At 43.7% G+C, this 24,997-nt stretch overlaps 1 long non-coding RNA gene across 1 annotated transcript in view; it reads left to right on the plus strand.

Annotated features, from left to right (window-relative positions):
• Window positions 1–11,436, plus strand: part of LOC130366935 (uncharacterized) — a 30,187-nt gene extending 18,751 nt beyond the window's left edge. The window contains exons 2-3 of the long non-coding RNA XR_008892005.1: window positions 5,528–5,709; window positions 11,338–11,436. This is a non-coding gene — a long non-coding RNA (uncharacterized LOC130366935). The remainder of the gene's footprint in view (window positions 1–5,527; window positions 5,710–11,337) is intronic.
• Window positions 11,437–24,997: the final 13,561 nt, after the last annotated feature.

Below are 24,997 nucleotides of genomic sequence, written 5' to 3' on the forward strand. Positions count from 1 at the left end.
GCGTGTTAGGGTGAGTTTCCCGCTAGGAGTTTGCGATGCGGCGAAAAATTTGCCGCAGCCCAAACTTCAAGCAAGAAACTTACTGTAAACCTGCCTGTGCCTGTGCCCTGTACATTCACATGGAGGGGCAAACCTCCAGCTGTTTCAAAACTACAACTCCCAGCATGTACTTACAGACCGTGCATGCTGGGAGTTGTACCTTTGCAACAGCTGGAGGCACACTGGTTGGAAAACCTTCAGTTAGGTTCTGTTACCTAACTCAGTATTTTCCAACCAGTGTGCCTCCAGCTGTTGCAAAAATACAACTCCCAGCATGTACTGATCACCGAAGGGCATGCTGGGAGATGTAGTTATGCAACAGCTGGAGGTACGCAACTACAACTCCCAGCATGCTGGGCATTCTGGGATTTGCAGTTTTGCAACATCTGGAGGGCTACAGTTTAGACCGCTGCACAGTGATCTCCAAACTGTGGCACTCCAGATGTTGCAAAACTACATATCCCAGCATGTCCAGACAGCAAACAGCTGTCTGGGCATGCTGGGAGTTGTAGTTTTGCAACATCTGGAGGTCTACAGGTTAGAGACCACTGTATATTTGTATTATTTTAGTAAAAGCTTTTATACATATTGTGCAGCTATCAAAGATCTCAGGTGGACAGTAGCACTTTTATGGCACATGGTCCTTAAAAGGGTAATACACACATGCCTAGCAAATGCCAAGGTCACAGTAGTTACTTATCTGTTTTTGTAAGATGTCTATAAGATTCTTGGCCCACTAGAACTTATGAATAGGAATATTGATGTAGTACTATATTTAGAGATGAGCGAATTTTTTTAAAAAAATTCTGAAATAATTCAGAATTTTCTGAAAAAAATTGGTTCGGTCCAAATTTATTTGCAACGAATTGCTAATAAAAACAGCTATTTCTGGCCTTGAGAGGCTCAATAGGGGTGCAGAATACTTTGCTTTGTCCCAACACGCATTGGCAGTGTGCTATTTTAGTGAAATAATACTGTTATTCAGTATGACATGCAGATTACAGGCATCGCTATTAGAATCACTGCCGCAGAGCGTCTGGATGTGGCAGATTTTTTATGTAAATTTTATTTAATTTAATTTGAATTTATTTTAATTTTTTTGATTACCCATTCTAGTGAGCATAATGCTGGTGGTCCGCCGCGAGGCGTGCTACCATCTGTTCCAGCCCCTGCCTCTCAGTGCACCCCCATACTCTGAGCATCCACTTAAAAAAGGAGGGACTGCAGTACCAGCAACTTTTACAGGAGCACATTCAGCTTCTGTGCCATCGGATAGATAGGGGCATGAAGCTAGAAGTGGCTGCAGTGAAAAAGCTTATACTTGTATCTTTAAATCGAGCTGGCGGTCCTCCGCCAGGCGAGATACCACCTGTTTCAGCCCATGCCTCTCAGTGCCCCCCTGACTGTGAAAGTGTGAATGTTTCATTTAATCATTTATGGTTCATTGTTATCACTCCAAACTGTTTCATTGGATTCTTGTGATAATTCCACAGGTAATATGATGTCGGCGACCATAGGGCCTCAGTCTTGAAAAGATTACATCAATTTTTTTTTACTTTAAGATTTATACTATATTCCCAAGTTTAATGTCCCGGTGTTTACTTTGAACTAATACTGTATGACTACAAAACCCAAACTAACAAGGAGTCACATGGCGGCACAATGACAGAGCCTTGAGGTGGCAGCAGCCTGAGGAGACCATAATCTGGCAGAATGATAAAGCCTGGAATTGACGGCAGCAAGAGGAGACCATAAGGTGGCTGAATGACACAGCCTGGAGTTGGCGGCAGCATGAGGAGATTATAGGACCTCACAATCCCTAAGATTAAAAGATTAATTTATAATTTTAATTGAAGATTTATGGTAGCTAGTGCTACCATAAAAATTTGTAGCTAATGTCTCAGGCCCAGCAGCATCAGTAAACCATATAGTGGCTGAATAGCACAGCCTGGAGTTGGCAGCAGATGAGGAGACCATATAGTGGCTGAATGGCACAGCCTGGAGTTGGCGGCAGCATGTGTAGAACATATAGGGGGACATTTATAAAACCTTGCTTTAGTCCTCTTGTTTTTAGTTATTTTTTTCGACTGCCGTTTTGCTTACGTGCGACAAATTTATTATTATGTTGCACTGCCTTAATAAATTTGTCGCGCGTAAGCAAAATCTTGAAATCTGCCACAGGTAAGCAAAAGTAGGTGAGGTATTTTAGTAATGTTATATTTCCACAGAGATTTTTTTCCCACAAGCAAAAACGCCAGGAAAAACTGCCAGGAAAATTGCCACAAATTTTCCTTGCATTTTGGCAGTTTTTCTGGCGTTTTTCCTGGTGTGTGGAAATAGCCAGTTTTGTCCCCTGTGGCAGTTTTCTCACTGTCTTCAGGTACCACTCTGTGGGTCGGATGCTGAGCGCCTGGTCCGCAGAGTGTAAGGAGATGAGGAGTGATGTACAGCATCACTACTCACCTCCCCCGGCCGTATACTATACAGGGGTGCATAGTGTACCAGTGTATACTATACAGGAGCCGAGAATCCTGTCACCAGACTGACAGGACTACCTGCTCCTATAGCCCCTTTGGGCAGTATATACAGCTATCTATAGATATCTGTATATAGTGTATACAGAAAAGGAGATCCCGTTAGCACCCTCGTTCCTGAGCCCACCCGGTCAGTGTAGCACCGCCCCTAGTGATGACATCATTAGGGGGTGGAGCTACAACGGGATCCAGGCTGGTAAGTCTGAAGCACTGTTAACATTGTCCGTTTTGAATATTGTGAACAGACCCTTTTGCCAGTGTCTTCCCAGACAGGGAGACTCCAGTTGTTGCTAAACTACAACTCCCCGCATGCCCAGACAGCCAAAGGCTGTCTGGGCATGCTGGGAGTTGTAGTTTTGCACCAATTGGATGCTCCCTGTTTAGGTAGACATTGCATTATTGGCGCTTTCCCCTGCGGAGAGCGCAAAAAATGTCCTAACCCATTTTTTGTGTTTTGTTTCTTCTCGTTTCAGATCCGTGTATGCAGACGATTACTGTGGATTCGATGGATTACGACGGATGAGCTGAATTTTTTTAATTTTAATAAAATGGTTAACGAGGGCTGTGGGGGAGTGTTTTTGTAAATATAATAATTTTTCCAATGTGTTGTGTTTTTTTTTTTTATTGAATTTTCAGGCTCAGTAATGGAGGCTGTCTAATAGATGGAATCCATTAATATTCCAGGGCTTAGCGTTAGCCCCAAAAACAGCTAGCGCTAACCCCCAATTATTACCCCGGTACCCACCGCCACAGGGGTGCCAGGAAGAGCCAGTGCCAACAGGCCTGGAGCGTCAAAAATGGCGCCTAGGCCTAGGCCTAGGCGATAACAGGCTGGCCTTATTTAGGCTGGGGAGGGCCAGTAACAATGGTCCTCGCCCACCCTGGTAACGTCAGGCTGTTGCGGCTTGGTTGGTATCTGGCTGAGAATGAAAATACGGGGAACCCTATACGTTTTTTTATTTTATTTATTTATGAAGAAAAAAAAGGCATAGGGTTCCCTGTATATTCAGTATCAGCCAGATACCAACAAAGCAGCAACAGTCTGACGTTACCAGGGTGGGCGAGGACCATTGTTACTGGCCCTCCCCAGCCTAAATAACGCCAGCCTGTTACCGCCTAGGAGTGCCATTTTTTACGCTCCAGGCCTGTTGGTACCGGCTCTTCCCGGCACCCCTGTGGTGGTGAGTACCGGGGTAATAATTAGGGGTTAGTGCTGGCTGTTTTTGGGGCTAACGCTAAGCCCTGACTTAGTAATTAATTCCATCTATTAGACAGCCTACATAACTAAGCCTGAATATTCAATTAAAAAAATATACAACACATTGGAAAAATTATTTTATTTTAAAGAACACTCCCCCACAGCCCTCGTTAACCATTTTATTAAAATAAAAAAAATCTAGTTCATCCGTTGTAATCCATCAAATCCACAATAATCCTCTGTATACACGGACCCGAAATGAGAAGGAAAAAAAAACACCAAAAAAATGGGTTAGGACATTTTTTGCGCTCTCCGCAGGGGAGAGCGCCCATAATGCAATGTCTACCTAAACAGGGAGCATCCAATTGGTGCAAAACTACAACTCCCATCATGCCCAAACAGCCTTTGGCTGTCTGGGCATGCTGGGGTTTTTAGTTTAGCAACAACTGGAGTCTCCCTGTCTGGGAAGACACTGGCAGAAGGGTCTGTTCACATTATCCAAAACGGACAATGTTAACAGAGCTTCAGACTTACCAGCCTGGATCCCGTTGTAGCTCCGCCCTAATGATGTCATCACTAGGGGGCGGAGCCACACAGGGACTGGACGGAGGTAAGGGGACTTCTTCATTTTCTGTATACACTATATACAGCTATCTATAGATAGCTGTATATATTGTATACTGCCCAAAGGGTTAACCTACACTGTCCAGCAGTGTAAGTTAACTCTTTCCTTGCCGGGCTGGCTTAGCACACAGCTCAACAAGGGATTAAGTGAGCCAGCATTGTGTATACTGTATACACATTGAAGCTCACTGTAAGTTATTGCTGGGCAGTAGATATACGATGTATACCTACGGCTCAGCATCAGCTGTTCTCCCGGCTCTGTAGCCCTGAGAACAGCTGATCCCGACATTCACAACAGGAGGATCGCAGCGGGTGTCAGGAGGAGTGACATCCGCTGTGATCTGGCCCTTACTGCAGGTACTACTGCTCCCAACATGGAGCACACTCTGCTCCATGCTGGGAATTGTAGTACCTGCATTAATAGACAGATCACAGCGAGTGTCACTCTGTGATTCTCCTGTATAATGTATAGATGCGCGGCCGCCCGCATCTATACATTATACAGGAGGATCGCAACGGGCGATCTGTCTATTAGTACAGGAACTACTACTCCAATCATGGATCAGTGTGTTCCATGCTGGGACTAGTAGTACTACCTAAAAAAAAAAAATTAAGTGAAAAACACACACACACACACTACATTTTTATTATTGTCGGCTAGATTTTTAGTTCCTTAACCGCCCACATAAATTGATCCCCGTTTAAAAATGAATAAAAATGTTGTTATAAAAAAGATAAATTTCGTTAAATACAATTTTTTTCCATCACTACTGTATCTTTTGTATTATTATTTTTAAATGGTACACTAAAATTTTTTTATAAATAAGGTATCTCACTTTTTTGGATCGCTAAAGTCCAAAAAAGATTAAAAACCTAGGCCAGGATTTTCCTGGAGTAAATGTAAGCAAACTTTTACTTTATTGTGACTTTTCTGCGACATTTGCATTTTATTAATCTCTAACTAACGTAAGCTGATTTGTGAAAGTTGCTTACAAAAGCTGAAATTATTTTTGCTTTTCTCGCTCTGAAGAAGGATTGTCGCAAAGAAAAATGTGTAGTCACAACTGTGACTTTTAAGCGACAAATATAAGAAAAGAAAACGGGTAAACACTTTTATGAATGTCCCCCATAGTGGTTAAATGGCACAGCCTGGAGTTAGCGGCAGATGAGAAGACCGTATAGTGGCTGAATGGCAGAGCCTGGAGTTGGCGGCAGCATGAAGAGACCATATGGTGGCAGAATAAGACAGCCTGGAGGTGGAAGCAACAGCATCAGGAGTCCTGAAAGTGGCAATACCAGTACTCAGTGACGAAGGTGGGTGAAAAAAGGTCTGATGGGGAGGAATGTTTGTAACTGGGGAACAGCGTCTTAAATCTGTGTGGCACTATACATATTTGTGAAGTGTTGGCGTGGCATCATGGTCATCTACTCTGATGCATCAGGCATTGGTGGGGGAAAATCCTAGCTAATCTATGCTTGATTCATATTTACAAAGGTCAGTCTCTTGACCTTTTTCTTGGACAGACTAATTCTCCTTGGGCTGACTATGGCCCCGCCATACTAAACACCCACTCTGATGGCACACTACTGGCCAGGCAGGACGGCTTTTCCAGTGCAAACTCTGCTAGTTGTGGCCACAAATCAAGTTTGGCTGCCCAGAAGTCCAGCGGATCTTCAAGGTGTGTTGGCATGGGCATGTCGAGGTATGCCACCACCTGCTGGTTCAGGTCCTGCTCCAGGTCTAAAAAAGTATAGGTAAAGGTTCAGCTCACCATAAGCAGCATGCAGACCCAGATCACAATGAACTCAGCACACCTTCCAGCGGAAGCCACGGAATGAGCAAGGGCCGTGTTCCCAGGTACAAAGGATGAAGCAAAAATGAGGAAAATCCGGCTCCCAGGACTGGATAAAAATAGTAGCTTTAATGAATCATATTAAAATCCAAAGTAGAAAAAAAGAATGAGGTAAAAGCACAAACGAAACGCACCAACGCGTTTCGACTTGTTAACAAGTCTTAATCATGATCCTGATTAAGACTTGTTAACAAGTCGAAACGTGTTGGTGCATTTTGTTTGTGCTTTTACCTCATTCTTTTTTTCTACTTTGGATTTTAATATGATTCATTAAAGCTACTATTTTTATCCAGTCCTGAGAGCCGGATTTTCCTCATTTTTGCTTCATCCTGCTCCAGGTCTACCTGTTGCTGATGAGTTGCTTCACTATGCAGGTGAAGAAAGGTACTCATCAGCGACTGTAGACTCGGGCTGCTCCTACCACCCCATCGGCCAACTGACTATGTAGGATGTCTCTGTAGTAGGTCAGTTTGTCTTACCTCTCAGTGGGTGTAAAAAAAAAAAAAAAAAAACATTTTGTGGCGGTAGCGAAGGTCCAATAAGGTGGAGAGCCAGAAGTCAGCCCGCTGCTGAATGGTCACAATTTTCCGATCTCTTCCCAAGCAAGTGAGCATGCCTCGTGCCATTTGTGCAAGTGACTCGGAGGGAATCCCTGCCTCCATCTCCACTGCCACGGTGTGTTTGGGTCCTCTGTCTCACCTCCTTAATAACCCTCTAGCTCCTCTGGCTTTTCCTGCTCCTCCTCTCCTGTCAGATGACTATTAAAAAAAAACATTTTGCGAAACCTAAACTGTGATCCACTGTGCCCCTCCCCCTCCTCCTCCTCCTCCAGTTCAACCCCCACAGGGCTCATGTGGCCATGAGATGTAGGCAACTCATCTCCATTGCCCTGACCAGCCATCCTTTCCAACACGTGTTTTAGGAAATGAAGCAGTGGAATGATGTTGTTCATCCTGTAATCCTGGCGATTGACTAACAATGTGGCTTCCCCGGCAAGTGTCACGTATGAGCTGCCACTGGTTGACATTGAATTTACACTGGGGAGTCCCCCTATCCGCTTGGATCATCAAGAAATCGGTAATAGCTTTTCTCTGTTTGTATAGTCGATCCAACATATGGAGGGTGTAATTCCAATGAGTGGCAACGCTGCAAATCAGACTATGTTGGGGGATACCGTTCTGACGCTGCAACTCAAGGAGGGTGTGCTTTGCGGTGTACGAGTGACTGAAGTGCATACAAAGTTTCTTTCCCATTGTTAGGATGTCCTACAAATGGGGGGAAATACTTCAGGAACCGCTTGACAACCAGATTGAACATGCATGCCATGCAGGGGCATGGCTCAGCCTTCCATTTCCAGTTTTCGTGGAGTAAGCCATGCTCCGATTTCTTTATGAATGACTTTTAGCAGTTCCTCCCCTGTGTGACTCTGTTTGCCAAGGCAAACCATGTGAAGAACAGCTTGAGCACTGAGACTTGTCTGTGCAGTGGAGGCGGAGGACACAGTGGAGGATGAGGAGGCGAAGTCGCACACTGTCACAGGACCAACGGCCTGAGAACATGGAGAAGGAAGCGGCGGGACCTGTCCAAGTTGGTGTTGTGGCTGTGCAGGAGCCACATTCATCCAGTGAGCCGTAAAAGACATGTATTGTCCCTGACCATACTTACAGCTCCAGATGTCAGCTCTGCTGTGCATTTTGGTACACACCGATAGGCTCAAGGAATTGCCCACCTTCTCTTCCACAAAATTGTGCAGGGCTGGTACTGCCTTTTTCTCAAAGAAATAACGGCTTGGGACAATTCACCTCGGCTCGGCACAAGCCATCAGTTCTCTGAAAGGTGCAGAGTCCACCACTTGAAAAGGGAGGAACCGCAGCACCAGCAACTTGGACCGGAGCACAGTCAACTTTTGAACCGAGTGGGCGCATACTGTTGTCTCTTGGACATGGCTTCGCCGATGGATTGTTGGTGGAATGACTGACTAAAAGTAGGAGGAGCAGGAGCATCTGGAGCCACAGAAGGAAAGTATGACACAAAGCTCCCTTTGGCTGAGGTGGTGGAGCTTTGTCTGGCTGAAAGAGGGAGCGGCGTGCTACTGAGCGATGCAGCAGGCTGGACCACAACAACAGAGCCACAGTTCTCCCAGGCTGCTTTATGGTGGCGCAGCATATGTTGACGCTTCACCTTCTGCCAACACATCTTGCATGTGGATATGTTAACCTCCTCTGGATGCTTGAAGAAAAACTGCCACATCGCCAAGTAGCTGATTTTCCCACCAACAGTGCACACTAATTGACTGCTACTGCCACCGTCTCCAGAAACCCCTGTTCCACTACCTTCTGGGAAGGTAGGATTCCGTGAAGCAGGTAGTCTCCCCCAGGCACGTTTGACTCCAGAATTTCCACTTCTGCCACCATGCTGACTGCCAACTATGCTAACACCTTGCTGGCTCAGCTGCTGCCTCACGGGCAACCTGCAACCCTCTTCTTCTGATGATGATGAAGCCCCTTCTGCACCCGGCTCCCCATTGCGATCGACATCATCATCATCAAAAAGTGTCTGCACATCACTGATGTCCTCCTCAGGTTCCTTAACACTGTCTGCTTCAGGACCCTGAACGCTGGCAACACCGCCTCCCACATCACTCTCCTTATCACTACTTGCCCGCCTAGCGGAGGAAGCGGTGGATGTCTCCTCAACTTCTTGGCTGTGCAGTAGCTGCTGACTGTCCTCTATTAGATCGTCCTCACTGAATAGTGGAGCTGAACCTACAGCATAAGATACTTCTTTAGGGGAGGGAACAGCATAGGACAGAGGCAATGGGAGGACAGGGACTGCTCCCGGGCCATGCCAACTGAGGATTGTGTCTGAGGAACCCACCGACTGTTGACTGGGGATATCAGATGTCACTTGTGATGAAGTGAAAGACTGTGTTAACCAAGTGTTACGCCGAGCGCTCCAGGTCCCTGCTCCTCCCCGGAGTGCTCGCGGCGTTCTCCTCTCTGCAGCGCCCCGGTCAAACCCGCTGACCGGGAGCGCTGCACTGACATTCACGATGGGGATGCGATTCGCATAGCAGGACGCGCCCGCGAATCGCATCCCAAGCCACTTACCCGTCCCGGTCCCCGGCTGTCACGTTCTGGCGCGCGCGGCTCCGCTCTCTAGGGCGTGCGCGCGCCAGCTCTCTAAGATTTAAAGGGCCAGTGCACCAGTGATTGGTGCCTGGCCCAATCAGTCTATTAGCCTCCACCTGCTCCCTGTCTATTTAACCTCACTTCCCCTTCACTTCCTTGCCGGATCTTGTTGCCATCGTGCCAGTGAAAGCGTTTCCTTGTGTATCCCAAGCCAGTGTTCCAGACCTCTTGCCGTTGCCCCTGACTACGATCCTTGCTGCCTGCCCTGACCTTCTGCTACATCCGACCTTGCTCTTGCCTAATCCCTTGTGCCGCGCCTATCTCAGCAGTCAGTGAGGTTGAGCCTTTGCCGGTGGATACGACCTGATTGCTACCGCCGCTGCAATACCATCCCGCTTTGCGGCGGGCTCTGGTGAATACCAGTAGCAACTTAGAACCGGTCCGCCGGCTCGGTCCACGCCAATCCCTCTCTGACACAGAGGATCCACCTCCAGCCTGCCGAATCCTGACACCAATCAATGACGGCAGCTGGTCGAGACCTGACTGCTAGCTGATACCAGGAGATCAGGCCTCTACGACTCCTGCTGCCACTTGCCCCTAGTCTGCTGCGACCACTGCCTGCTCCTGATGAATTTAGGCCACTCCTCTGTACATGTCCTGGCACTTCTCTGCCTGACATACTTAGTGCATATATGAGGGGAGTACAATACGCTTAAAACAGTATTTGTCTAGAACAGCAGCAGGTGTGTACTTTTGGCTGTCCTTTCACAGTATCTAGTCCCTTGACAGATTAACAGGTACAAAATGGTACACTATTTAGATGTAAGTATGTGGTATGCACTTATGAGGGCAGCAAAATGCGCTACAGTATGCTTAAATAAGTATTTGTGCACAACACCAGCAGTACACAACAGTGCTGCAGCACGCAGTCGCTGTGTACTAAACCCAAAATTGCACTCTCACACAGACTATTAGGAATGGACTGCTGGGTATGTATTATACAGTCTACAGACTAGTATAACCAGCAGACCATTTGTTGGTGAACAAAGAGTGCAGAAAAATGTACTACAGTACGCTTAAAAAAACAGCTGTTGATTACTTTTGCCTGACCTTTCACAGTATCTAGGCCCTTGACAGATTAACAGGTACAAAATAGTACACTATTTAGATTTACATATGTAGTATGCGCTTATGAGGGCAGAAAAATGCGCTACAGTACACTTAAAAAACATATTTTTACACACCAGCATTACACAACAGTGCTGCAGCACACAGTTGCTGTGTACTAAACCTAAAATCACACTCTCTCAAAGACTATTAGGAATGGACTGCTGGGTATTATACTATCTACAGACTAGTATAACCAGCAGACCATTTGTTGTGGAACAAAGACACAGAGTTGTGTAACACATAAAGCGCTGACAGTCCTATCTCTCTACAGTGAAAGGATGAAGTGACTAGCCGGAATATGGCTGCTGATTATATAGGACTGTGACATCACAGGGGTGGCTGGCTGCTGATAGGTTGCATCCTACATGTGATTTAGGGTCATCCTGCCTACCCTTGTTCCCGCCTTCCTAGAGTTCCTTGCCCCATGTCCGCCATTTTAGATGGCCTGGAGCCTGGACCGTACTAAATGGAGTTTAATGAAATGATCCACGCGATAGAATCGTGGCAATATTCGCATTCATTGTGAATTGAATTTTTCATGAAATTCATAACAAATTCGAATTCTTCATATTCCATTCGCTCATCTCTAATTATATTATTTCTTGCTATTATTTATTCCCCATTCAATCCATGTGAACAAAAATATGGTAGTAACACATTATACAAATACTTTTACTACATTGATGAACATTGGAAGGCATTTACTATTGTAACTTTTCCTTGAACAATATTTTTTTTCTCTTGTTTCCATTGACCTTGACACTGATTTCTCTATTGTTTTTGTGCAGTGAAAGCCCTGTTGATAAAGCATAATTTAGTAAAAGCTCTTTTGCAATAATTAAAGGTTGTCGCTGGAGTAGTAGAGACTTTTCTGCGGAGAATAAAATACACAAGACACATTGGCAAGGTGAGAAGAATTAGAATTTTCTTGATTGATCGCTTCTATTTCAGAATTAATGGTGTGTGCACTCTTAGGTCAGCCTAGAAGAAGAGACATCTATCTCTTTTTGATTCGCTGTAACTACAGTTTTGCAAGATCTTCCCCAAGAAAGAGGGTTATAAATATCCCTTTTATGAATACAAATTAGAAGCTTAATGACGTTTTTAATGTTTGCAAGATATCATAAAATTGCCTGCTTGGCGTTGTTCTTAAGGATTAAATGCTTTTGTTTGTTACTTACCGGTACAGTGAACACTATCTTTGTTAAGTTGTGTTTATTTAGATTAACTGTTGAGTGGTAGATATTATTGAGGGTTTTTACAGATGTTGCTCTAGGGCAATCTAAAATGTGTTCACTTCATTCAATAAAGGTTGTTCTTAAAATGTCCTGACATTTTCTTAAAAAATATCTGAAACCACACCTATCTCTACTAATATAATTGCACACTATTAGTGTCCATAGCCTTGACCACAACCATGTGTCTTAGATTCAAGGTTGAATGTTCCATACTTGGAGTTTTCTGTATCTAAAATAGCACAAACTAAAAACTAAAAACATTATTTTTACTACTTGGACCAAGAGACACTGTATTACTGCCATTGGAGACCATATTAGGACCATGAGACTATAATGTATATCAGCAGGCATGTCCACTGGATAATCTGAGATGTCTTATGCACCACTGGTCCACCAAATATGGGTTTCAGCCAATGTTTTTGGACAATGATTAAAGTAGGAAGGGGCATCTCAATGCAAATCATTTAAAATACAGCCAGTATGAAATAATAGGTTAATAAATTATTAAAGACACAAAAAGCAGAGGTGGTACTAAATAAGTAGCCACTTTATCAAAAGGATAGCATCAGCCATAAGTGTGTTGCTGAGTTGGTGTAGGTAGAAGCTGTGGCAGAGCATAAAGCACTAGTAGAACTGGTGGTAGTAGCTATGGTGGTGGTAATATTGTAAGCCATCATGGTGGATATGGTGAAGGTGAGCATGGGGCTTAATTCATGTTAAGAGGAGTGCTGGGGATGATGAGGAGGAGTTTAATGGTGATGGTATCAGCAATGAAAAGCGGAGCCAGGAAAGGATGAGAACATCTGTCAAATGTATCAGACTTATGCCTGCTGGAATGATTAGCTCAAAAGCAGGTGACAGCTATGCTGCTGCATTGGCAGGCTTGAAAAAAAAAAGTCTTCCAGAAGAGGGGCAGTGGTGTATCTCTTTGCAGAATTCTGCCATGTGGAATTGTTTTGTTATTTTTATTGCCTCTGCAAAAAGAGAGTAAGGCATAGCCAGGGTCTAAGTTCAGGGTTTGTGGCTCTACATCAGCACATGGGGCAACATTTCAAGTCCTGGCTAAAAGTATCACTAGTCCATCACTGCCTGCTGTCCGCTGGCTACAACAAGCACTAATGCACCAACCCTGCTGTCTGCTGGCTACTACAACTACCACTTGTCTACCACTGCCTGCTGTCTGCTGGATAATGTAACTACCAGCATTTCACAACTCTTCCTGCTTTAACTATCAGCCAGCACTACACATACACAACCATGATCCCCCCAAAAAAGGGATATTTTTTAATTTTGGCTTTTCATACAAATTCTATTTCTTCTTCACCATTTGGTACACCAATCCTGTTGCAACTCCTGTAAAGGGAGAATTTTTGGAACACTTGGAAAAAGCCATTGCATCTACCGATACCTCCTTGTGCATTTTAACACCAGCAGGCATCTGCCAAAAAAAAAGAGATACGGTACATCATGCACCTTTATTTTAATTTTAAAATGCATACTAAATCCACAAGTGCAGTGTATTTTTAAACAAGTTGTTAGTTAACATGGGTTACCGCATTTCACTGTAACTTTGGCATTAAAGGGGTACTCCACTGGAAAGAAAAATTAAAATTAATCAACTGGTGCCAGAAAGCTAAACAGATTTGTAAATGACTTCTATAAAAAAAATTCTTAATCCTTCCAGTACTTATCAAATGCTGTTTTAACCACAGGAAGTTCTTTTCTTTTTTAAATTTCCTTTCTGTCTGACCACAGTGCCCTCTGCTGACACCTATGTCCATTTTAGGAACTGTCCAGAGTAGGTGCAAATCCCCAAAGAAAGCGTATCCTGCTCTGGACAGTTCCTAAAATGGACAGAGGTGTCAGCAGAGAGCACTGTGGTCAGACAGAAGGGAAATTCAAAAAGAAAAGAACTTTCTGTGCATCATAACAACAGCTGATAAGTACTGGAAGGATTAAGATTTTTAATAGAAGTAGTTTACAAATCTGTTTGACTTTCTGGCACCAGTTGATTAAAAAAAAAAGTTTTCCAGTGGAGTACCTCTTTAACCACTTTAAAACTACTTAAATGCATTCCCAGGTGACCCTAACACTATACAAGGCTTTAAAGCTCTCATGCAGTGTTATACATGTCTTTTGTGGCTTATTGTATTGCAGATTAAACCTAACTTTTTCGAAAAGTGCTGCGAGCCCGCCAAGCTTTAAAAGGTTTGCTCAACTGCTATAATGCTACAATGTATGCAAAGGTAAAGAAAGAAAATCAAATCTTCCACAACTGTAAATGTACATTATTGGCCTCATTTACTAAGAATGTCAGGTTTTTACTAGTGGAAAATGTTGTTTCAGACTTGCAGGATTCCACCTTTTTTATTATGGGGATCACAGATTTACAAGTCGGGAAAATTTTCTGACCAGCTTTTTCTAGGTGGAAATGTCCAGCCATTTAGCCACAGGATTTTCTGTGAATTCAATAGTAAATAGGTTGGGTTGTGAAACCACACCCATTTTTGGCCGACCACGTCCCCTGTGCGACTGACCACGCTCCTTTTTCGACTTTTCACAGTGCAATGTCGGGTTTGTCAGATTTTCCTGCTGCACACTGTCGCACACTGGCGCAGACTTGCGCAGACATGTCGCAGACACTCTGCGCCAAAATAACCTGACAAAACTGGTCGGTTTCAGCTTAGTAAATGAGGCCCTATATCATAGATTTGTATACATTGCAGTTTCAGTATAAATGTATTGATCCTAATAACACCAGGAACTTCTGTAATATTGCATATTATGCCAGCTTTGGTTCAGTCTAGTGTTATATTATAAACTAGCTGAGTACCCGGTGTTGCACCGTTTTCCCCTCCTAATCCTTGTTGGGGAGGAAAATAAACAAAGGAGGAAGCTTTTGGCTTCATATCCCGTTCTCCTATATTGTTGTCATAACCCAACCCCATATCCCGACCTCCTATCCCATCATCATATCCCGACCTCCCATCCCGACCTCCTATCCAGTCCATCTAACCCAACCTCCTATCCCGTCCACCTATCACGACCTCCTATCCCGTCCTCCTATCTCGTCCTCCAATCCCGACCTCCTATCCTGACCTCCTATCCCGACCCGTAATATGTGTACCAGGTATTGAAATATCTCCAGCTGTCCGGAAGTTATGTGGGAACATACATTTCCCATTGATTTGCATGTGACTTAAAACAAAAAACCCGACCCTCACAAATGGGGGTAGTTAAGGGTTAAATTAACTATCCTAAATTTTAAGTGGACATATAAGTAACATGTGACCAGGTAGTATCGAAATATCTCCAGCCGTTTGGAAGTTATGCAGTAACATATATTTCCCATTGACTTGTATGGGACTTTAAACATAAACCCCACCCCTGGCAAATGGGGATGAGTAAGGGTTAAATCACCTATCCTATGTTTGTTGTTGACATAAGTAACATGTGTGCCAAGTTCCATGTTAATATCTTTAGCCGTTTGGACATGATGCTGGAACATACACACACACGTTGAGTTTTATATATATAGACTAGCTGAGTACCCGGCGTTGCCCGGTTTTTCCTTCCTAATCCTTGTTGGGGAGGAAAATAAACAAAGGAGGAAGCTTTTGACTTCATATCCCGACCTCCTATCCCGTCATCATATCCTGACCTCCTATCCCGACCTCCTATCCCGACCTCCTATCCCGTCCTCCTATTCCGTCCTCCTATCCTGTCCTCCTATCCCGTCCTCCTATCCCGACCTCATATCTCGACCTCCTATCCCGACCTCCTATCCCGTCCTCCAATCCCGACCTCCTATCCCGTCCTCCTATCCCGTCCTCCTATCCCGTCCTCCTATCCCGTCCTCCTTTCCCGTCCTCCTTTCCCGTCCTCCTATCCTGTCCTTCTTTCCCGTCCTCCTATCTCGACCTCCTATCCCGACCTCCTATCCCGACCTCCCATCCCGTACTCCTATCCCGACCTCCTATCTCGTCCTCCGATCCCGACCTCCTATCCTGACCTCCTATCCCGACCCGTAATATGTGTACCAGGTATTGAAATATCTCCAGCCGTACGGAAGTTATGTGGGAACATACATTTCCCATTGATTTGCATGGGAACAATAACCCTGACCCTCACAAATGGGGGTAGTTAAGGGTTAAATTATCTATCCTATATTTTAAGTGGATATATAAGTAACATGTGACCAAGTATTATCGAAATATCTCAAGCCGTTTGGAAGTTATAGAGTAACATATTTCCCATTGACTTGTATGGGACTTTAAACATAAACCCGCCCCTGGCAAATGGGGGTGAGTAAGGGTTAAATCATCTATCCTATGTTTGTTGTTGACATATAAGTAACATGTGTGCCAAGTTTCATGTTAATATCTTTAGCCGTTTGGACATGATGCTGGAACATACACACATACATACATACATACACACACACACACGTTGAGTTTTATATATATATAGATATATTAAATATGATGAGGTATTTGATTTGCTCCTTCCTAAGTGGCTGCATTATCTATTCTCATTATTGCCTACATGCCCCTTGCAATTTCCTTTGAAGTCAAAGAATTCTGAGCTTCACATACAGAAGGCAACTGTAGTGGTAATAGTTATTGACTTGTTATTCTAGAAGAATGAGATCATCACCAATTGAATATTGACTGTAAGGTAAACTAATACCAATGTATACCTGTGTGGGGTTAGTGCATGTTTATTCAGGATTGTGTGGTGACCCAGTACAGAGTCATGTATTCCTCTGTACTTCTGCCCATCCTGTCTGGCAGGTCCAGCTCAATGTCCATCATGGGTCCCCTCTCCCTAGAACTCTCTTTATTATATTAAGGATTGTATTACTAATGTATTGTTATACCATAGTTAATATAATGTATTTTATATGCACTGTTGCCTTGAATCTGTGTTGCTAAGGAGCCTTTGTTTTCAAGGGGAGTATGCAAGGTGAACAGGTGGCTTGTTGGTGACCAATGGGATGTCTCTAAACAGCCCCCCTTATATAGTGAGGTCAGGGTTCAGCTAGTGAGTTCTAGTCCAGTGCATGCTGAGGTACAGTGAAGTGAAAAGCTGAAGAGTTTGTCTGTGTGATCCAGAAGGAGGCCTGAGGCCTAGTCCTGCAACCACACTTCTACTGCAAGTTAACCCCTTCACCTGTAGTGTAAGTCAAAGCTGCAAGGTAGAAAATAAACCAGGGAAAACTAGTCCAAGTCCAGTCAAGATAGTGAATAGTAACAAGTCTAAATACTGGGAAATCCCAGCAAAAGTAATCACAGGCTTGTGTTTTATGAAAATACGTTTTCCAAGTGTACTGTAGTGCATTTTTTTGCCCTCATACGTGCAAACCACATACCTACATCTAAGTAATGCACATTTTTGTACCTGTTAATCTGTAACAAGCCGACATACAGTGAAAGGCCAAGGGAAAATAATCACTGGCTGTTGTTTCATGTAAATACATTTTTCAAGTGTACTGTAGTGCATTTTTCTGCGTGCATACCGCATACGTACATCTAAGTAGTTTACCATTTTGTACCTGTTAATCTATCAAGGGCCTACATACTGTGAAAGTCCAAGCACTAGTACTCATCGGCTGGTGTTTTACAAAAATACAGAGTTTTAATGTGTATTATAGCACATTTTTCTGCCCTCGTCAGTGCATACCGCATATGTACATCTAAGTAGTGTACCATTTTGTACCTGTTAATCTGTCAAGGGCCTACATACTGTAAAAGGACAGCCAGAAGTAATCACCTGCTGTTGTTCTAGTCAAATACTGTTTTAAGAGTAGTGAAGCATATTGTACTACCCTCATATATGCACTAAGTATGTCAGGCAGAGAAGTGCCAGGACGTGCACAGAGGAGAGACCTAAATCCTTCAGGCAGAGGTCGCAGCAGACTAGGGGCGAGTGGCAGCAGGAGTTGCAGCGAAAGGCCTGAGCTCCCATTATCAGTTAGCGTCCGTGTCTCGACCAGCAACCCATCTGCCGTCGTCGATTGGTTAACACGGTCATCCACTTCATTGCAAGTGACATCTGACACCCCCAGTCAACAATCATTGGGTTCCTCAGACACAACCCTCAGTTTGCATGGCCCGGGAGCAGTCCCTGTCCTCCCATTGCCTCTGTCCTATGCTGTTCCCTCTCCTACAGAAGTATCTTATGCTTTGGGTTCAGCTCCACTATTCACTGAGGACGATCTAATAGAGGACAGTCAGCAGCTACTGCCTAGCCAAGAAGGGGGGGAGACATGCGCCACTTCCTCCACTAGGCGGGCAAGTAGTGATGAGTAGATTGATGTGGGAGGCGGTCTTGCCAGGGTTCAGGGTCCTGAAGCAAACACTTTTGAGGAACCTGAGGAGGACATCAGTGACGTGCAGACACAACTCGATGATGATGATGAAGCCAATCGCAATTGGGAGCTGGGTGCCGAAGGGGCTTCATCTATCATGAGGAGAAGAGAGTTGCAGGTGGCCCATGAGGGAGCAGTTGAGCCAGCAAGGCGGTAGCATGGTTGGCAGTCAGCATGGTGGCAGAAGTGGAAATTCTGGAGCCATACGTGCCCGGGGGAGACTACCTGCTTCGCGGCAGCCTACCTTTCTGGGAGGTAGTGGAACAGGGGTTCCTGGAGACAGCGGCAGTAGCAGTCAATTAGTGCGGACTGTTGGTGGGAAAATCAGCTACTGCGGTGTGGCAGTTTTTCATCAAGCATCCGGAGGAGGTTCACGTAGCCACATGCAAGATATGTCGGCAGAAGGTGAAGCATGGCCAGGGTCCCAATGTTAGCACCACGGCCCTGCATTAACACATGCTACACCACCATAAAGCAGCCTGGGAGAACCGTGGCTTCGATGTAGTGGTCCAGCCTGCTGCATCACCCAGTGGTCACCCGCTCCCTCCTTCAGCCAGCCAAGGCTCCACCATCTCAGCCGAAGGGAGCTGTGTGTCATACCCTCCTGTCGCTCCAGATGCTCCTGCTACTCCCACTTTTAGTCAGCCATTCTGCCAACAATTAATCCGCAAAGCCATGTCCAAGATACAACAGTATGCTTCCACTCATCAAACGGCGCAGAAGCTGAATGCGCTCCTGTCTAAGTTGCTGGTGCTGCAGTCATAGTCACCCCAAGGAGAACTTGTCTGTCCACAAAAAATGTAGAGAGACTGACCTTTGTGGAGATTAATCAGGCATGGATCAGCCAGGATTTCGACCCACCAATGCCAGATGCATCAGAGAAGATTGAACATGGTGCTACACCAACACTGCACAAATATGGATAGTGCCAAACAGATTTAAGCCACTGCTCCCCAGTTACAAACATTCCAGTGACTTTCATCACCAGGTACTGGTATTGCCATCCACCGCACCACTCTGTCACCGGGTCACTTTCAGGACTCCTGATGCTTCAGCTGCCACCTCCAATCTGTTTCGTTCAGCCACTATTTTGTCTCCTTATGCTTCTGCAAACTCCAGGCTGTGTCATTCAGGAAATATATACTCTCCCAGAATTATTGCCATGTTGATACCAGACCAGTAATAAAATGAATATTGCCAAGGACTAGCAGAAGCAGGGAACTGTGGATACTGACCACTGGCTGTTGGAATTTACTTACTATCCCAGGTGGTAGATTTAACATTTTGAAGTTTCTCAGTTCCAGTAGGCTTTAAGTTGTTCATTCTTTGATGTGGTTCTTCAGTTGCAGATTTAAGTTGTATCATGTTTTCCTGTTCCTTGATGAGGTAATGTCACTGGAACACACAATACTTATATTGTCATCTAATGAAGGATCCTCTTCTTCAGAGAACGTATCTATCATTTTATTATTTTGAATGTCAGGTGGTATTCTGACAATTTTTGTTAAGCCCTGGGGTCTCCTCATGCTTCAGCCAACTCCAGGCTGCGCCATTCAGACACTATATGGTCTCCTCCTACTGATGCCACCTCCAGGCTGTGTCATTGTGCTGATATGTGACATGGGACTCCTTGCTAGATTCGGTCATTTGTACCCACACGCCAGGGCCGGGGCCCGGGCCACTAAAACTTGGGAGTTAAAAGTTCCATTTCAAATTCCTCAATTTCAATAGAAAAATCTTAGATTTCTATTTAAAATTCTTGTATTTCAATGGTCTCTTCATGCTTCAGTCACTTTCAGGCTGTACCATTCAGACACTACATGGGCTCCTTATGCTTTCCCCACCTCCAGGCTGTGTCATTCAGCCAATGTATCGCTTTCTGATAGTAGGATATTAACTCCAAATATGCTCTGGTAGCACTAGCTAACATAAATGCTTAATTGAGATTTCAAGATTGATCTTTCAATGTAAGGTGTTATGAAACCCTCTGGTGTACTGCTGATGCCTGCTCCTGACTGTGTGTTTCAGGACTATTTGGCTTACTGATGCCTCTGAGCTTGAGCCTTAAATTTTAGGATGTTTAGCACGAGCTAAATACATGCTTAATAGAAATTTCAACATTGCTCTTTCGATGTAAGGGGTTATGAAACCCTATTGGGTACTGCTGATGCCTGCTCCTGACTGTGTGTTTCAGGAACTACTTGGCTTACTGATGCTTCTGGGCTTGGCCCTTACATTTTTTGATGTTTAGCACTAGCTAAATACATGCTTAATAGAAATTTCAACATTGATCTTTCAATGTAATGGCTTATGAAACCCTCTTGGGTACTGCTAATGCCTGCTCCTGACTGCTCCTATGTTTTTCAGGAACTACTTGGCTTACTGATGCTTCAGGGCTTGGGCTTTACATTTTTGGATGTTTTGCACTAGCTTACATACATGCTTAATTGAGATTTCAACATTGATCTTTCAATCTTAGGGGTTATGACATCCTCTTGTGTACTGCTGATGCCTTTTCCTGACTGTGTCTTTCAGCAACTACTTGGCTTACTGATGCTTCTGGGCTTGAGCCTTACATTTTTGGATATTTAGCACTACCTAACATGCATCTCCAATAGAGATTTCAACATTCACCTTTTAATTTTAGGGGTTGTGAACCCCTCTTGTGTACTCATGCTGTTTCCTGCTCCACTCTGTCAGCCCGTTGGTCCTGGTACAGTGTGCGACTCTGCCTCCTCTTCCTCCACCGCGTCCTCAATTTCAATCATTAATTTCTTAAATTTAAATAAAAAAATCATACATTTCAATGGTCTCCTCATGCTTCAGCCAACTCCAGGCTGTGTCATTCAGGCAATATATGGTTTACTGATACTGCTGCTGGGCCTGCTAATAAAAAATTTGTTATGGTAGGTAGCACTAGCTATCCAAAATCTACATTTTAAATTAAAAAAATTCTTGTCTTTTTTGGGGGGGATTGTGAAGCCCTGGTGTGTTCTCATGCTTTAGCCAACTCCAGGCTGTGTAATTCAGGCAATATATGGTTTACTGATACTGCTGCTGGGCCTGGGTATAAAAATGTTATGGTAGGTAGCACTAGCTATCCAAAATCTTTGGTATAAATTTCTGAATTCATCTTTTAACCCCTTAATGACAAATGTACGTCATGGTGAAGTGGTACTTAATGCACCATGACATACATTTACAAGCCGACATGATCGCAAGCACCGGAGCGGTGCTCGCAACATGCGCGGCAGGTCCCGGCTGCTATCAGCAGCCAGGGACCCACCGGTAATGGCGGACATTCGCGATTGCGCTGATGTACGCCATTAACCCCTCAGATGCCGTGATCAATACAGATCACGGCATCTGTGGCAGTGCAGTACTTTGAATGGATGATTGGATCGATCCGATCATCCAGCATGGCAGCCGGAGGTCTCCTCACCTGGCTCCGGCTGTCTCCCGGGGTCTTCTGCTCTGGTCTGAGATCGAGCAGACCAGAGCAGAAGATCACCGATAATACTGATCAGTGTTATATCCTATACATAGCACTGAACAGTATTAGCAATCAAATGATTGCTATGAATAGTCCCCTATGGGGACATAAAAAGTGTTTAAAAAAAAGTAAAATAGTGTAAAATAAAAAAGTAAAAAAAAGGGAAAAATCCCCTCCCAATAAAGTAAAAACTTAATTTTTTCCCATTTTACCCCAAAAAAGCGTAAAAGAAATAATAAATTCACCTATTTGGTATCACGTAAAATTCTGAACTATTAAAATATATTGTTACTTATCCAATACATTTTATTCCCAAATTTTTTTTTTATAAAAAATGTATAAAAAGTAAAACCTAAGCAAAAGTGGCAGTGCTAAAAACTACAGATCATGGTACAAAAAATGAGCCCTTATATTGCCCCATATAGGGAAAAATTAGAAAGTTATAGGTGGTCAAAATAGGGCAATTTCAAACATACAAATTTATTTAAAATGGTTTGAGATTTTTTTTTTTAAGCGGTACAATTATAGAAAAGCATATAACAGGGGTATTATTTTAATCATATTTACCCACAGAATAAAGAAAACATGTCATTTTTACCAGAAAGTGTACTGCGTGAAAACAAAACCTTCCAAAATTTTCTAAATTGCGGTTTTCTTTTAAATTTTCCCACATAAATAATATTTGTTTGGTTGTGCCGTACACTTTATGGTAAAACAAGCGATGTAATTACAAAGTACAATTGGTGACGCAAAAAACAAGCCCTCATAGGGGTCTGTGGGTGGAAATATAAGAGAGTTCTGATTTTTAGAAGGCGAGGAGGAAAAAACGAAAATGCAATAATAAAATTGGTCTGGTCCTTAAGGACAAAATGGGCCTGGTCCTTAAGGGGTTAATCTTAGGGATTGTGAAGGCCTTGTGTCTACTCATGCTGCTGCCAACTCCTGGTTGTGCCATTCATCCACTATATGGTCTCCTCATGCTGCCAACTCCTCCACGCTGTGTCATTCAGCCACTATATGGTGTCCTCATGCTTCAGCCTCATTCAAGCTGTGTCATTCAGCCACTTTATGGTCTCCCCATGCTGCCAACACCTCCACGCTGTGTCATTCAGCCACTATATGGCCTCCTCATGCTGCCAACACCTCCACGCTGTGTCATTCAGCCACTATATGGTCTCCTCATGCTTCAGCCTCATCCGAGCTGTGTTATTCAGCCACTATATGGTGTCCTCATGCTGCCAACAACTCCACGCTGTGTCATTCACCCACTATATGGTCTCCTCATGCTACCAAAACCTCCACGCTGTGTCATTAAGCCACTATATGGTCTCCTCATGCTTCAGCCTCATCCAAGCTGTACCATTCAGCCACTATATGGTCTCCTCATGCTTCAGCCTCATCCAAGCTGTGTCATTCAGCCACTATATGGTCTCCTCATGCTGCCAACACCTCCATGCTGTCATTCAGCCACTATATGGTCTCCTCATGCTGCCAACACCTCCACGCAGTGTCATTCAGCCACTATATGGTCTCCTCATGCTTCAGCCTCATCCAAGCTGTGTCATTCAGCCACTATATAGTCTCCTCATGCTGCCAACACCTCCACGCCGTGTCATTCAGCCACTATATGGTCTCCTCATACTGATGCCACCTCCAGGCTCGGTCATTGTGCCGCTCTGCGGCAGTGATTCTAAAAAAGATGCCAGTAATCTGCATGTTATTCTGAATAACAGTATAATTTCACTACCCCAGCACACTCCATATGCGTGTTAGAACACAGCAAAGTGTTCTATACCCCTATTGAGGCTCTCTGTAGGCTAGAAATAGCCGTTTTTAATGTAGATTTAACGCAAATAAATTTGGATCGAAACTAATTTTTGGGAAAAATTCTGTGAATAGTCCGAATCGAATTTTTGAAAAGTTCGCTCATCTCTAGTCATAATGCAACAACGAGGATACTCACAAGCAGCAGACTTGGGTTTTAAGATGTGCTGTTCAAACTCTTTTGAAGAAGTAAAAAAACAATAGGCAACGTTGACTGTAGATGCAGTGCTACTGAGACTCAGTGTAGCATATGACCTACACATATTGCACATAGAACTAATAGCACATTACACACTATCTAAAAACAGACCACTACAATAAAATACTATACTTGGAAATGAATAAAAACATAAAGCAATAGCATTGAGTATTTTCAAAAGTCTCATTGAGACCATAAGGAAACAAGGCAGATAAAATATAAATTCAAAAGGAATTACAGTTCTTAAACCTATTCCGACAATTTACCTGTATGGTTACCAGGATAGTTAGTTTCAACAGATCAGGAATCTTTTTCATGTGTTGAAGCAAAGTACCTCATCACTAGCAGAGAGCCTTTTCTAATATTTAAACCAATATTATTTTCATGCAGATGACAATCACAGTATAATAAGTAAACGGCAAAACTGCTATCACAACTATTTAACTCATTGTCTGAAAGGTCTCATTGGTCTGGAGACAAAAGACAAACTATCTGAACCAATCATCTTTATTTACTTTTTTTTTTTTTTTTTTGCAATGTCATAGCCCCCATAGGGGACTATAGCATGCATTACATTGATCTTTCATACTGTTCAATGCTATGCCATAACATAGCATTGATAAGTGTTTCTGCGGCTTGACTGCTCCTGCCTGAACGTCCATTTGCGGCAAGAGGTTAAAGAAATGTTTAAGTCGCTCAGCACGTTCATATAGACATGATGATACAGTGATAAAAAGTCTAAGTATATCCCAACCCTACTTTATATCTAACTTCTTTTCAGAATATATTCCACACAATTTATGCATTTCAAATCAATGAAGAGGTGTACCGTAACTGATTAGAGTTCAGACGCTATCAAACAACCTTCATGCACTGATGCATCTTAAGATCCAAGGCTAGCTGTCCTGCACTGAATTTAAGGAAAAATTGTTTCAGAATCAGTGTTTTCAATGGTCCATTGTATTGTAAGCAGCGTCTGATCTATAGATACATACACTGCTCAAAATATAAGAAATCCTACATCTGAATAAATGAATGAACTAATCGTATGAAATACTTTCGTCTTAACACTGTTGAATGGGCTGACAACAAAAATCACACAAAAATGATCAATGGAAATCAAATTTATCAACCCATGGAGGTCTGGATATGGAGTCACGCTCAAAATCAAAGTGGAAAATCACACTACAGGCTAAACCAACTTTGATATAATGTCATTAAAACAAGTCAAAATGAGGCTCAGTAGTGTGTGTGTGTGGCCTCCACATGCCCATATGACCTCCCTACAATGCCTGGGCATGCTCCTGATGAGGTGGCAGATGGT

The sequence above is a fragment of the Hyla sarda genome, chromosome 4 (genome assembly GCF_029499605.1).
Source record: "Hyla sarda isolate aHylSar1 chromosome 4, aHylSar1.hap1, whole genome shotgun sequence".
In the NCBI taxonomy this organism is placed as follows: domain Eukaryota; kingdom Metazoa; phylum Chordata; class Amphibia; order Anura; family Hylidae; genus Hyla; species Hyla sarda.